Source organism: Micropterus salmoides, unplaced genomic scaffold (genome assembly GCF_014851395.1).
Source record: "Micropterus salmoides isolate LMB-PRFRI ecotype aquatic unplaced genomic scaffold, ASM1485139v1 Ms_hic_scaffold_23, whole genome shotgun sequence".
NCBI lineage: Eukaryota > Metazoa > Chordata > Actinopteri > Centrarchiformes > Centrarchidae > Micropterus > Micropterus salmoides.
Genome location: NW_024041484.1, coordinates 7,877,267 through 7,892,822, shown reverse-complemented (window position 1 = coordinate 7,892,822; position 15,556 = coordinate 7,877,267). Strand labels below are relative to the sequence as shown.

The following is a 15,556-nucleotide window of genomic DNA, read 5'->3' as shown; positions in this document are numbered from 1 at the left end:
GACTGACTGAGTGTTTGATAAATGCTATATAATCAACAACTTTGCAGACAGCTGTCGTCAGCCCACTAGACATACTAGCTCCCACAGTTAATTGATTAATTTACGCCCACGCGAGAAAATTCAGACTTACTGCAACATAGCTCTGGTACTGTATAGGAAACATTTGTGCGAAGGTCACATTCGCATCTAACCTTTCACCTTTCCTCTTTCACAGAAAAAAGTAGTAACTTAACTACTGTTCCCTTTACTGCACAGCAAATCCCAGTCACTGACCAACACCTTCACTGAGACATTACGAGGAAACCAGACCGACGATGAGGCCAAAGCTGAGACCATCCGCAGCCTCCGACAGTCTTTCGCCAGCCTCTTCTCCGACTAAAAGCCTACCCAGAAGCTTCCTCTTCCTGTCAGTTGTGAAACAAAACCCTGACTGGTCTATCTGTCATGGAGTGTCCTTCCTCCTCAGAGCCTTAGCTTCCCGTTCCTGCTCTTTCCTTCTCACTGTTTGTGAAGTTTAACACCTGGTGCATCCCGCTGTCCTAACATCAACGATTAATTCATCACTAGAAAGGCCAGTAGAATTTGGGGTTCTGAGATGAAGGACCCCGAGGTGTTGAACGAAGATGTCCAATTTTAAAAGCTGATACATTTGCATGTGTCTTCCCTACAGAAGATATTAAGTGGTGTAGGATGTCAGTGCAGATCCTATCAAATCCCATTCAAATTTCTTTAACTTTTACTCAGATTGATGATTTTGTATGTGTCCTCCTTGCTGTTCATGCCAGTTAAATACAGGTGAAGAAACAGGTTCAAATAAACATCAGTCCAGCCATATTTTTGTCAATCTTTCCTGACATGCCACTGTAACTGTCTCTTATACCGACAATCATGTTATTATAGAACAGGACTGCAGTGTTCATAAAGGATGGAGACATTTTCAGGCATCTTTATGCTGATTTGATGTGTTTGAAGTTGAAACATGAATGCCAGTTTGGATGTTGTTGTTTAGATCAGCAGTCAGCTAAGGGCAGCTCGGCCTTTCTAGTGGTGAATACTTACAGTAAATAATCAGAATCTAGCTCATACTGCTTGGTGTATAGTCGTTCTGCATTCTCTTTGTTCAACTAGTGAAACTGTTCGTTATTGGGTCACGTCTGATTTGTTTATATATACATTGTTTATTCAATTGAATTTCTTTTAATTATTTCAATTGCCTCACAGCTTCCAAACTGTTTGCAGATGTCTACAGCAATATTCTTATCCAAAACTGTTCCAGTTAACTCATGAGAAATGTACTGAATCCTCACGGTTCACCAGCGATTTTGAGCATCTTGCCAGCAGCCACATTTCTCAGACATCCATGGGCTGTAGACGCATATTGGCTTACATAGTAACTCCTCTACCTAACATTACCAAAGTGCTTTTTAATAAGAACATAAAAATCCTCCTTTGCACTGGGTCAAGAAAACAATCACACAGCGAACCAACCTTTGAGCTTGTGATTTCACAAGGTGCAAATGCTGTACTGGCTTACAGCTACTGTCTTCCATCACAGCCCAGATCTTCCCCTGCAATTCTTCTTTTTCTTGCTGTTTTGTGCACTATGGTGTATTTGGGGGGATTTGTACCATACCTACTACTGCTATGTGTAAAGGCGAACAGTGAGGATGTAATATTTTTAGACTTTAATGTGCTTAAATATCCACTGAGACAGAAAAGGTTTGGTTGTATAACATCCTCATCTTAGATCTTTATTCTCCTTTGTTCTCTACAACCAGTGTCAGCTGGGATTGCAGATAATTTATCATCCTCTTTTGTTTAGTTTTTGGTCAAATGGTATTTATGTAACATCTGCAATGGTAGCAAAGCAGGCATAGAGTCCATACAGAAACAGAACACCAAAACAAGCTCATTATCATAACCATTCTATAAACTAAATGCTAAAATATTGGTAAAAGTACTTTAAGCACACTCACGCTTACCAACTGAATACTGTCTCAGTGTTCCTAGCACTAAATGAAGCCTTTTACAGAAGACATTACAACGTTCTTCTATTTTAAGGAAATCATTTGGAAGTCAATTGTTAGCAAGGTAATTTTCCCCTAAATATTCCCTTTGTGCATCCATGGTGCAACAGTTTGTTTGCATCAAGCTTACAGAAGGAGGTTGACTGTTTATTTGGCTTTCCATGCACAGCACAATCACAACCTAATAATCTCTAAATTGCTCTTTTAGCAGGAAATGATCGAGTCATCTTGTAGTAGGATGTGTAACTATCTGTGCAACAAATTAAATAAGCCTAGGTATGTTTTTTTCCTCCAATTTCATTTAGAGAAACCTGGACAAACAAAAACTTAATTAGAATCCATATTCCATCCAATTTTCTGTCAAAATACACCAATCAGAAATATCAATGTGACTGCAGTGTGGGATAGGACATTAGACATTAGAATATCTGTGAGCATTATGCAGTAGTTTAAACAGACCTGTCAAGTTTTTATTGTTCTTTTCACAATAACAAGAATAACAATAATGTTGAACCCCATTTTAAGGTAACATTTATTCAAATGCATGAAGCTGTATACAATGTATGGTGGTGGTGGTGTGTGTGTGTGTGTGTGTGTGTGTGTGTGTGTGTGTGTGTGTGTGTGTGTGTGTGTGTGTAAAGTTGTAAATTTGCTATTATCATTAATAATACCATTGCAAAAAAGAATTGCCCATTGTTGCAATAATCATGTTTATAACAGGTTTTACGCCATTTTGATTTGGAACTATAAAGCATGACACTTTAAGAGAAGCTGTTATTTCTTTTACCAAGCTTTTATTTGGTGTTTAGCTTTGGCAGAAACATGAAAAAACTAACATTGTCTGTTCATTATGCTTCATAAGCTCTTAGCGTCGAAATACACACTACAGTGCTTGTTACCAAAAAAAGTACAAAGCAATGATCGGGATTGTGGTTTTCCTTCCACAAACAGTTGCTCTGGAGGAAAAAATAATGTTATTGGTTGCATTTATCATCAGTGGCTGGAGCCATAGAATCACAGTTGTTCTTTTCTGGTCTAGTTAATTGACTTTTTGCTAAGCCCCACCCTCTTAGTACCTAAGAGTATCTAGTTAAAATTTCTGTTTTTATATATTAAATATGCGGTTTACAATACAATACAGTGTTTTGACTATACAGTGGGTCCTTGATTCCAGACAGAAGTAAAAAGTAGCTTTTCATTGAAATGACATGTCTTGGCTGAAATGACAGCTGTCACTAACTAGATAATTAAGCTAATGTTAGCTCCATGAGTTAATTGTTGTCTCTACCTGACTTCTTAAAGTTTCCAGCTGACTGTAATGCTGTAAAAGGATGTTAAATGTGCACTGTTGCACCTGTAACCACACCCAACAATGATGTCATGGGTATTTGGGGAGTACCCCTGTACTTCAGTGCAGCAAGTTAAACCACTAGAGGTCAGCAGAGACAGGCTTTTCACGTGCTGTTGAGTTACTCTTTAATCTTAGAAGAGTAAAGACATATGAAAACTGCAACCCCACAACTAATGTCAAATGAAATGCTCTTTATCCCTTAAAGTAACACAGGTTTAGGTTTCAAGTGTAAGCAGTAAGCTTATACACCAGACATGCTGACGATAAGAAACACACCGTTTAATCCAGTCCTTCCTTTTTTGGCTCTTGTATTTTTGTTTTTGGACAAACATGTAAATACAAAGCTTGGCAGGCCTGCTGTGTCTAGTTACAGTTGCTAAGCTATGAACGCTGTTTGGAGGAGGGGTTTAGTGAATAGTCAGTTAGCCTGCTCACCTGCCAACATCAGCGAGTTTGTGCTAATGATCTTTTCCTTTATTGCCATTTGAGTTTGACAACACTGTGATTCTTCTGCTCGCGCCAACCAGTTGTTGGTTGTAATAATTCTGCCTTAAGGATTGTTTGTAAAAAGCAAAATTCTGATCTGCAGTCAGCTTTACCTCTGACTTAATGCAGTGTCCTGTCATTGAGAAATTTTGCAAACATTTCATCACCTTTGGCACTGTGTCAAAATGGACCAAATTAGCATTACATTGAGAGACCCCTTGAAGGTTTAAATCACATTGTTTTGTCTTTATTGTAAGGATGCATACCACTAGTGTGACAAGCCATAATCAAACCCTGAGGATTTACTATCCCTTGTGTGCCACGCAATAATGGCTGTGACGTCACTGATAAACTGACATATTAACTTAAATCACTGTGTCTGTTAACATTAAGGATTTTAGGAGGCCTGTCCTGCCCTGCAGAGGCACACAGCAGTAACTGTTTTTTAGTTCAAATCAAGAGAATCTGTTGAATTATATGTGTAGTGGCTACTAGTACTGTCGTGATGAACTTTGATGTCACTTTTCTCAATCTTATTGCAATTTGGGTGTCAAAATGCAATTTAGGATCCAGTTGATACCATACAGATTATATTCAATGCAACCAGTGTTTTTTTATTTAGGGCCAGATAAAGTATCTCATTCAACTGCCATAGCATTACACATCTGACATTTTGGATATGACTCAGTTTGAGCTGAGCTGCAAAGTTTACTTGTGACTACCTCAAGTTCAGCAGTGCTCTGCAGAAACTGACTATAGAGGGTTAGTATTGGAACAGATTTTTTTTAAATGAGCAGTTTTTCGGTTCGTAATAAAGGGCATGTTAGTGCAAGAAAGGGGAGAGGAAATTGCTCCCTCAGCCCGAAGGGATAAGTCTGATACGTGTACTGTAGAAAAACAACAATGTAGTGTCTGTGGCATCAACCTGTGGAAGATCAGAGTCTAGATTTGGCAACATCCAAACATAGGCAGCAGCATGGAGGTGTGGGATCTGGATGAGTACTCAGTCATGCAGTCACTTCCCAAACCTACTCCCTTTTTGTCTTCGTCTTATAACAATTTTTTGATGAAATGCATATAACTACAAACTCATTCTTGATTTTGTTTCTGGAGAGAAGATGGCATTTTCTGCCCCAAAGGCCCCCAGGAACACTGGTTTATGGCAGTTTGGTTAATTGTAACTCAATTTGATTAAATACCTTTCTTCATCAATGACAACTCAGTTAAAAACTTTAATATGCATCAGTATAGTACAATATAAATTGAAATGATGAAATAAATCAGAACCTAAAGGCGTCTCTTTTGGCCTTGTCTTCTACTGTCCTTTATCAAAATCTAGTTTTAGTACCGTTATTATATCAGTTGATACAGCTCTTACTGTACATGGTAAATATTCCAAATACATTTGTGTTTCAAATTTCCTCATACTGGCCAAGGGATGAAGGATACTTTATCAGTTTTCTACATTCTAGGGCTTTAAATGAGTTTTGGATTGAGTTTGAGTTTTGATCAGATCAATAACCAGATGTTGGATGATCTTAATTTCCCATCAGTTAATATTAACTAGATTCATTTTTCATGTATGTATTTATTTGTATGTAGTGCCAGATTAATTCTATATGATGAAGCCCCTATCTGTAGTCTGTACCTGATGCAGAATGAGGCAGCAGGACAAATGCGTACACAGACATGGGGGCCAGAGCTCATTTTTGCCTTGGCCCTGATACCCATTTTTTTTTCTGTCCTTTTTGGTGCCAGCTTGTAGTGGGCATTGGAGCAACATATTTGAAAGGGATTTTCACATGAAGAAGATAATAAGGCTTAAAGAGCAATATCTTCCGAGGTTTTCTGCTTTATTGACGGCTGACTCTTACCCTATCACATCTTTAACCCTACCTCCCAAACCTCTCTTTAAAAACCTTGTTGACGTCACAGATGCTGCATCCATGTTCTTCAACAGTGTGTGCAGACTTTTGTGAGACAGAGTTGCATCACTACAGGCCATCTTTTCTTTTATCACATCATTTCAGTTAAACATGACATAAAATGTGGGGAAAAGTTGTTTAACATTTCTTTCTTCTATCAGTCACGACACGGTTCAGTCACAGGCTCAACCTTAGGTGTGTTGAACTGATACATAGCCTAACACTGAATTGAATATGCAGCCACAGAGACTTGCCATTAAGTACAGCTAATACTGCAAGGAAAATTAAGTCCACTTTAAATGTGCCGTTTGTAAATGAGAGACAAAATGTCATTGCACGGGTTTATTTGCCAATCTTTCAGTCCACTGTGTCCCTTCCTCTCTGCTGAATGGTGGATGGTATTGTATGGTATTTTAAGTGTATTAACGTTCTGTATATTGATGTAAATGTGGCATGAAAACCAACCCCTCTTGTGTGCCTCAGGTGTGCAAAATTTGGCCGTTACGTGATCTTAATGTCTGGCTGCTTATTTGTGAGAAGTGTGATGCATCTCATGTGTTTCTGTAATTAATTAGTATTAAGATTAATTTGTTTTCTGTATTTTTTGTTCTTTTGTCTGAAAATGAAGATTTCTGTTATTAAAGGTAACACCTTTTATTATACCTGTGGTTGTGCATTCCAGTTTCTGTCAGTCATCCGCAGAGCTCCACACGAGAGGATTTGAATGTTTTTCTCCATTTATGGTCATTGTAGCAGAACTCCTGGCTGTTACTCTTCTTTGAACAAGTCCTGTTTGAAGCACGCAACTTTCAGAATATGTGGTGATAATCCCAAAATCCCTTCATCTTGGATAACTACCACATTTTATTCCTCTTGGCGTAAAGCTCTGCGTGTTAAAAGCTGACTGGCCACGGAGAGGGAAACCTGCTGGACTCCAGTGCTGCCTTTCATCTGTCTCCCAGTCCACGTCAAGCTTTTTAAATTAAGTGTGTTGGGCACTAATGTTTCAAACGTAATGTGAAACACATTCAGACGTGAGTATGTAACTGACTGCGCGTGCACATTAGCACTTTTCAAACAATGGCATCATCCCTCAGATATTTCTGAGACTACTTGTCTGAATGTGCCTGTCAAACTGAAAATGTTCAGTTACATCCCAAAAAATTTACACCACTCTAAGGAGGGAAAAATTACACATTTATTATTTTTAATAGGTGTCAATATCTTTAAACGTGTTTCTTTTTTAAACCTGAATTACCAGAATTTTGGCTCACTTGGGGGCAACAAAACAAGCTACACGACACTGACTTATCAGGATTAATTTTACAGCTGCAGTCACTGATTTTTTATATTTTTTACAGTACTATCACCTTATAAAGCTGATATGGTAACCATGTTACAAACAATTAATATTTTCCGCATTTTCACGAAGTTCTGAGGGAAACATCATGTCTGTAGCTGTAAGAGTCAGGTGACAGTTCGCTGTGGGGACACCTTCTAACTTTATTGATCCACTGGTAACATAAAAATATTGATTAGTGCAGCTTTAAAACTGTGGTAGACAATGTACTAGCAAGAGACAGCTGGATTTTGAAGTACCCAACTGAAAATATTCCACTATCTCACTTCAGGCCTCCCTCCAAAGCTGCACCCCAAAAAACACATTTTTATGTGCAGTGAGTGCACGGGCAGAGTGCATGCAGGTAGACAGGTAGGTAGGCCAGCCAATCATTTCATTTGGACTGAATGAAATGTTTGGCCATGCTTATTACAGTCCTGCCACAGCCACAGGATTATAATTATTTTTTTCATTTTTGTGTCAGAGCATTTGATTTATTGATTACTGTCCTGGAGAATTTCAACAAATATAACAAAAAATGTTTCTGAAATAAATTGCCTACCCCAACTTTAAGTTATGTTGAACTTTTTAAGTTTAGAATTTTATGCCCGTAGCTGACGTCACCTTTAATATTTGATGGCAAGGAGTCTCTACACCGTAAGTTATTTAAAAAGACTGATATTGATTTTGAGTATTGTAAATCATTTAATTAAATCAACACAACTGTAACAGAGTGGCAACAAAATGTAACTATGCTAAACAGGTATCTGCAGCTTCCCACTACTCATAAATACAAAGGCCTTTACCAAAAAAGTCTGTAAATGAGTTCGCAAATGCTCCACAACAGAACCAATTCTAATATGGTAACCATCCATATCTTAGACACATCTAGCTAAAGCCTTCCTTAAAAAAATAAATGCATGTCTAAATACTTATCTTTTATCTTCTGGACTAAAGTAGTTTTAACTCTAAACAAGTCATAGATGACAGCTTCTCCCTGATGTTTGCTTCATTCCTTAAGATACCATTTGTTGTTCTTCCTGCTGGTCTCTTAGAAATCTCACTGAGAAAATTAAAAAATGACAAGTTTAATAAAGGACTGTTTTGTTAAGACTAAAAACACCACAGCCTGTGTGTGGAGGTTGTAGGCAGCAGACCACCCTGACCACATTCAACAGCAGCTGATTTAACCTGCGTTTGAGATCTAATACATTATTGCATAACATTATATTATGCTTCTCTTGCAAATGATCTATCTTTAATTTCACTTAAATGAATTTACTACCATGTTCACTAAGAATTCACCTCACACAGTGTATTTAGATATTAGGTATCCTTAACAGGGGATTAAACTCTCTTCCTGTGAGTATTCAGGTCTGGTATTGCCAGATCAGTCGACCTCTGAGCCCCTGCTACACCCTGAACCCCAAAACATCCTTACAGTTTGTCGTGTGCTTCACGTTTGTTTCCCAGTCGAGACACATGTTGCATACCTGGCCACTAGCAGCCTGATGGTAATCTGCTGCCAGTGTGATATCTTACATTCTTAAGGTGGAATGTCAAATCTCTCATCTGCTGCGGGTCCCTGCCTGCCTGCACCCACCACGCCTGTAAACACACTGTCTCCGTCTCCACAACACTGTTTTGTACTGTATGTATTTGCTCTGAAAAAGGGGAAAAACACACTCCTATGGCGAATTAATTAAACCAGAAGGGGGCATTGTCCTCCCAAACAAAAAGCCATCCTTCCTCCATCCATCCTCATTCTACCCCCTTACTGTGGACATGATCTTCATGATGTTCTCAGCAAAAACACATCTGTAATTATTTAGATTAAATGGAAAAGACATAATTGCCATTAGCAATCTGTAACACACACAACGTCTTAAAGAAATTCATATGAATTTATAATCCATTTTCCTTCCAGTATTATGCTGTATAAGTGTAGTATCCTTTACACTTCAACATAGTCTTCCACTCTGAGTAGACAGTTATAGAGAGAAAAACTGTATTTGTATAATGGGAATCTGCAGAAATATTAAAGCTGCACTAGCAATATTTTTTTTATTTTATCACCAATGGAATAAATTATTGTGTAAAGCAAAATATTTCAAATTGTTTGCCAACACATTGCCAAATCAGCAACTCTGCACTATGTCTAGTGTTCTTCTGCCTTCCAGTGACCAGAAATGCATGAATCCCCCAGTCTCTGTAACATCCTGTAAATGATTAAGGTTATCCTTTTCTTGTTTCAGGTTACTTTCAGTTATCATTTGCTGTTTTAGTTTGATATAATCACCTTTAGCTCTTTGTTCTGTATACCCCAACTCTGCCTTTTGTCTTGTGTTTTGGAAACTTCTGCCATGTGGACTGACTACCATACTAGTGTATCGAACCTTACCTGCAAGTAAAGACTTTTACTCTCAACTGCCTGTCTGTTTTGAGTCCATTGTTTGTTGGATCCAGTTGTGATAGTGTCAGAGTTGGACCGCGTTAAAGTCAACAGGAAGGATGCAATCAAATGTTGCTTAACAACAAGGAACTAAACCATCCATCCATTCCATAAATCGTCAACCGCTTATCCTGTTTACAGGGTTGCAGGGGGCTGGAACCTATCCCAGCTGACATTGGGAGAAAGGCTGGGTACACCCTGGACAGGTCGCCAGTCTATCGCAGAACTAAACCAAACAATGAAAAATTTAAAACAAAACTGACTAAATCTGAATTAAATGTTGAAGCACATGGTTTTACTTTACTGCCAAACACTGGCACTTTTGTGATGTAGCTGTGGGTACAAGGCTGCTGCCTCAATAAAGATCAGACTGACTTTTGGATTTCATGAAAGCTTTTACCCATGCTTTACAATATTGTAGTTGCTACACTCTAATGAATGTAAATCATATTTTCTCATGACAGCTAGAAATTCATCAGCATACTGCAGGTGTCTAACTATACAGTCGTCTTTTAAAGAGTGGAGTGGCACTTCTATATTTAACCTTCACTTGCAGCTCAATTTATATGTCAAACCCTGAAGGTCTCAGTATGCATCAGAGGATTGATGACATCATTCACCCACTGTGTGTGTGCACATTTGTGTGGGTGGGTTTGTGTCTATGTTTCCGTAAGTGTAATAACTGTATTAGCACACTTGGCACTTACGCTCTTTTCCCCTTCTCAGACCTGCCCACTCTACAACAACGCCTTGGTCACCATAGTGAGTAGCTTTAAAACAAGGAAAGGCCTTGGTTGTCATGGCAACTGCAATGCTTAATAGAGCACCGGATAGAGAGAGAAACGGAGAAATGGACATCCATCATATTTCTATTGCTTTTATGTTTCTATGTTTGTGTATACATCAAGAGATTAAGACTGACACATCTTGTTGTAAGGCACTGGCCTAACCATCGGGAGCAGTGTGGGGTTCAGCGTCTTGCCCAAGGACACTTGAACATGTGGACAGCAGGGGCCGGGCACCGAACCGCTAACCGCCAACACTGTACAACTGGATGACCCGCTCTGACTCCTGAGCCACAAGTTAAATTCCCATCTTCCATCTTGAATGTGGTTTCTTTCTTGTTTCAGGATGGTGGGTTAAGACATAATGCAATTAGACTTTTTTTTACAGGGTCAGTTCACCCAAATCACATACACACACACACACACACACACACACACACACACACACACACACACACACAACTGAAAAAAACAAATTCTCACATTTTCCTGGAAACGTGGTTAACTAGGATGATCCACAGACCTTCCTGTTTACAGTTTTTTATCGGGGCTGTTCCTACTGTAAGGAAAATTGTTCCACTGAAAAATATCATGGGGAATTCCATTCATTTCCACAATACAGGGCTGACTGCAGAAATCTAAGATAGTGAACATGAACAAGGCACACTAACAGCGCCAACTCTGCATGTAGATTTGAGAGGAGATTTTCCACCAAACGCGTATTTTATCATGTGAAATACTGACTATAAATAAGATGGGTTTGTATATGGAAGATTTGACATTTCAAACCATAAATGGGTTGTATACACACCACTTTATTGTAATCTCATAGCATTCCATATTCATCCTCCTGAGTCCATTGAAGGCATCATTCAGTAACTTAACAAAACTGCCAGTGTAAGATAAGTCATGGGCTCATTATAGGAATAGCTCCACATTGTGAGAAATACACATTTGCTTTCTTGCCAAGAGTCAGATGGGAAGATCAATAACACTGTCATGTCTGTTCCTTAAATATAAAGCGATAGCCAGGTGATAGTTAGCTTAGTATAAATACTGGGAGCCAGGCTAAAAGCCTGCGGGCTCTAGATTTCTATTTCATTCCTATATGCTAATTCTTTTTTACGCCATAATTAGTAACAAACCTTTCCTCAGTTAATTACTAGTAATTCACTTTGAAACATTCCCCTAAAATAACAGACCTCTAAAATAAAGTAGTTACCAAATCATCCTCTGGGGCTCGTGAATGATCACAGGGCAAAAATAAGAAAAATTGTGGGGAAAAAGTGTTTCAATTTGTTAAGAGACAGTCTGAAGTTGATGAAACACTTTCACAGACTGGATACTCCATAACATTTAAAAGACGGATGATGAACTTGAGGCGATGATGTTTTTCTCTTCCAAAGCGATGTACTGTATAGCCCTTTGGAAATAAACTCTTCAAGTTCAATTTAAACAGCTTGTCAGTGTATCGCCAGCCCACTCAGGAAGAAGTATGTGTTGTTTGCAAGAGATTGGGCTGAAGAGGAGAGAAGAGCTCCGGAGAATCGGCCTGTTTACAGAGGGAACGTTACCCCTCTCTGTAGGCCTTTCATTTCCTCTCCTATGAAACTCTGATGCTTTCCTTTCTGCTTGCCTTGTTCCCCTGCTCTACCTTAAAATGGAAAATTTCATTAAGAGGGTTTGAAGAACGTGTCTGTTACCAAATACGTTCCTAAAAAAAAAATAACAAAAACCCCAGTAGAATTGAACATCCAAAATCACTATTTTTTGACTGACTTTTATCTATAGACAATAAATAACCTTCTGCTGAGTTTTTTTTTCATTCAGACTGTCCTCCCATGGTTATAGACATGAGTGTGCCAAAATCACTGTAGAGCTACTTTTCCCCATGATTGCATATCTAAACAGGATGTATGAGGATATCAGCCTCTGCATGGATATGGGAATTATATTCGCTCTAGAGACGTTTGATTCCCTCCAGATATGTTGAAGCATCACCAGAGAGAGAGAGAGTTACGTGCTTTCCAAGAGTGTTTGCTGAATATTTTCCTCTAGCTGAGCGCAATATAACAGCTTACAGCAACTCAAGTCAATCACTTCAGAATTCAAGAAAAAAAAAGAACAGTTTGACATAAACAGGTTATCAATAAATTTGAGTAAAACTACATTCATGGTATTTAGAAACTGTAAGTCAAACAATCAAGCACAGATACAGATAGAGGGTGTTAACATAGAAAGAGTACATAAAAATACATTCCTTGGAGTGATCATAGATGACAAGATTTGCTGGAAGCCTCACATAAAACACATCAAAACCAAATAGATTTAGAACAACAAGGAAAAGTCAGTGATTGTTTGGAATATTTACAACAAAGAAAAGGTAAGACTGTGGTTGGAATTTTACTGTAATACAGTAGCAGAAGAATAGATAGTTTAAATAAGTTTGATTATGGACCAAATACCGTGTGGGGTAATGTTCCTTCATGGGTATTTCCAGTGTTGTTGTTATAACTATATCCCAGTTTTTACTGATGGATCTAAAGATCCAGGCAGTGGACATGTACCCAGGTTTGATGTAGTCATGTGCAAAAGATTGAATGATCTGTATTTACTACGGAAATTGTTGCTTTAGTTTTATGATTACAATGGATAGAAGAGGAGTTGCCATTTGTTCAGACTATACTGCAGCTCTTACTAGTTTGTACTCAAAAGAAACAATAAGAGATGGTTTACTGATACAAATGGGTTCCTGCTCATGTTGATGTGGAGGGGAATGAGAAAGCAAAGAGAGTGTTGAAACTAAATGATGATGAATAATAATAAAGTTCCCTTTGGAAAAGGTGAGGCCGAGTCATTAATAAGAAAGGCAGTGAGGGAATCATGGCAGAAGAAGTGTGACCCAGATATCAAAGGGAGACACTATTACAGCATACAGAAATCAATTAAGGTGAGGGCTTCAAAGGGAAGTGCAAAAGAGACTCTACTCTTTATTTCAAAGCAAAGCGTATCTGAAAAATGTGAAGTTTTTAATGTTTCTGAAAAAGTTGAGCATGTCCTTGTTTCCATCAACATACCTTTATGCGGAAGTATCGCATTAGAAAATGGGAGATGGGAGAACACTTTTGCCGAATAAGCGAATGTTTAACTCACATGACTGATCAGCTGTTTCTTTGTCTTTGTCAACATGGCCAACACTAGCTGATAATAATAATAATAATACATTTTATTTGTGGGCACCTTTCATAGGACTCAAGGACACCTTACAGATTACAGTTAAAATACATTTCAAGGAGGCAAATACAATAAAGAAAATAAAAACAAGACACGATTTAAAGATTAAGATAAAATAGAATATAAAAAAACTATTTAAAAATAAAAGAAAGTAGTTCATCATGAAGCCGGTGGAAGGTGGAGTTATGTGGGTAGGCCTTTCGAAATAAGTGGGTTTTGAGCAAAGTTTTAAAGGAGGATAGGGACTGTCGTATGGATGAATAGAGGGAGGGAGTTCCAAAGGTGAGGTGCACAATAGCTGAAGGCTCTGAACCCCATTGTGGACATGCGGACAGAAGGAATGGTAAGTAGTGAGGAAAAAGAGGATCGGAGAGTTCAGGATGGGGTGTAGGGCAGAAGGAGTTCAGAGAGATAAGGAGGAGCAAGATTATGGAGTGCTTTGATAGTGAGGAGAAGAACTTTTAAATCAATTCGGCATTTAACAGGGAGCCAGTGCAGTTGTTTTAGAAGTGGAGTAATGTGTTCAGAGACTGGGGTTCTGGTGATAGGGCAGCAGAGTTTTGGACCAGTTGGAGTTTATGAATGGAATTGTGAGATAGACCAGAGAGAAGAGAGTTACAGTAATGAATATGGGACGTGACAAGTGCGTGGATGAGAGTAGCAATGTTATGATGTGTAAGTGAAGGACGAAATGACATGAAAGAACACTTACAACTTGATTTTGTTTCCAGTTTAAACCTCTATTTCTTGTTTATTACACCCATGCGTAACGTCAACTTCTGACAAAACTACACTTTGCGTAGCCTAGTTTATTTGCTCCAAACCAGTTAAGGGGAACACGCCTAATTTGCATTTTCTTTTTTGCAACATTTCAAAAATTTGCTTGTCAATTGGATGAAAATCTTTACTATGAAATGTAGTAAATATGATTCAGTGAGGAACATCTTACATAACAAGACATATGAGCTAGGATGGGTATGGAGCTTGGAAAGTGAGAATATAAGGGAATGTTGCAAAGCTCTTTATTTTTATTAATATATAGGATTAGATCCAAAGATGTAGTTTGTTGTTTTTGTTTGATATTTTTTTTAGTTACTAGCTTTAACAAGAATGAATGAATGAGGGATGAACAGATGAATGTCGTTATAATAATGTCGTACTATATTATTATTATTAGGCATTACTACCTGCAGCACCAACTAGCCTATAGCCTACTCGAGGCTTGTTCAAATTCGCCAAATAAACGTCCTCGTTGTGCGACATTATATCGTCACCACCAGGCAGGAAAGGAGAGAGACCAAAGTGGCAGTTTGCTTCCATAATGGCCGTCTGTGTCAAAAGATGATCTGTCACGGAAGACTTATAATTGTGTCCTCATTTAAATACATTTCTCCGTGCATTTGTTTGTTTCTGGTTCACACGGAAACCACCAAACTTCCTGTAAATGGTCTGAAAGTCCAAACCATCCAAATAATGCTTTCACACTAGAAATTAACCGAACCGTTCAATTTGATCCGGAATGAGACTACCTCTTTTCGTAGGACCAAATTTCGTCAGTTTGGTCCTTTGTCCAGGGGAGGTTCACACCTGCAATTTTGGTTGGGATCAAACTGAAAAGTCCGAAAGTCCGTACCAAACGAGGGAGGTGTGAAAGCCCCCTTTATCTGTGATTTTGTCACATAGCATGCCTTATCCAAAACTTACCTCATTATTTCTTAGCTGTTGTCCAGCAACGAGTTGCAACTCCAAAAGTATTTTCGTGATCCCACAGACGTCTACTTTCTTGGACAAAGGTGAGATTAATGCTTTTCTGAAGTGTTTTTTTAACACCGTGTTTCAGTTTTACATGAGGTTTTTTTACAACTTTGAGGACGAAGTAGAACTGGTGGGTTTGGCTGTTTAATTTTACACAGCTCCAATTCTGGCAGCACTCAGCAGCTTCCCTAAGTCTCCCTCA

At 38.5% G+C, this 15,556-nt stretch overlaps 1 protein-coding gene across 1 annotated transcript in view; it reads left to right on the top strand.

The window, feature by feature from the left end:
* Window positions 1–1,186, top strand: part of LOC119918271 (synapsin-3-like) — a 110,421-nt gene extending 109,235 nt beyond the window's left edge. The window contains 1 exon segment of the mRNA XM_038738917.1: window positions 256–1,186. The gene's annotated coding sequence lies outside the window, so the exon portion shown is untranslated.
* The last annotated feature ends 14,370 nt before the right edge of the window (window positions 1,187–15,556 follow it).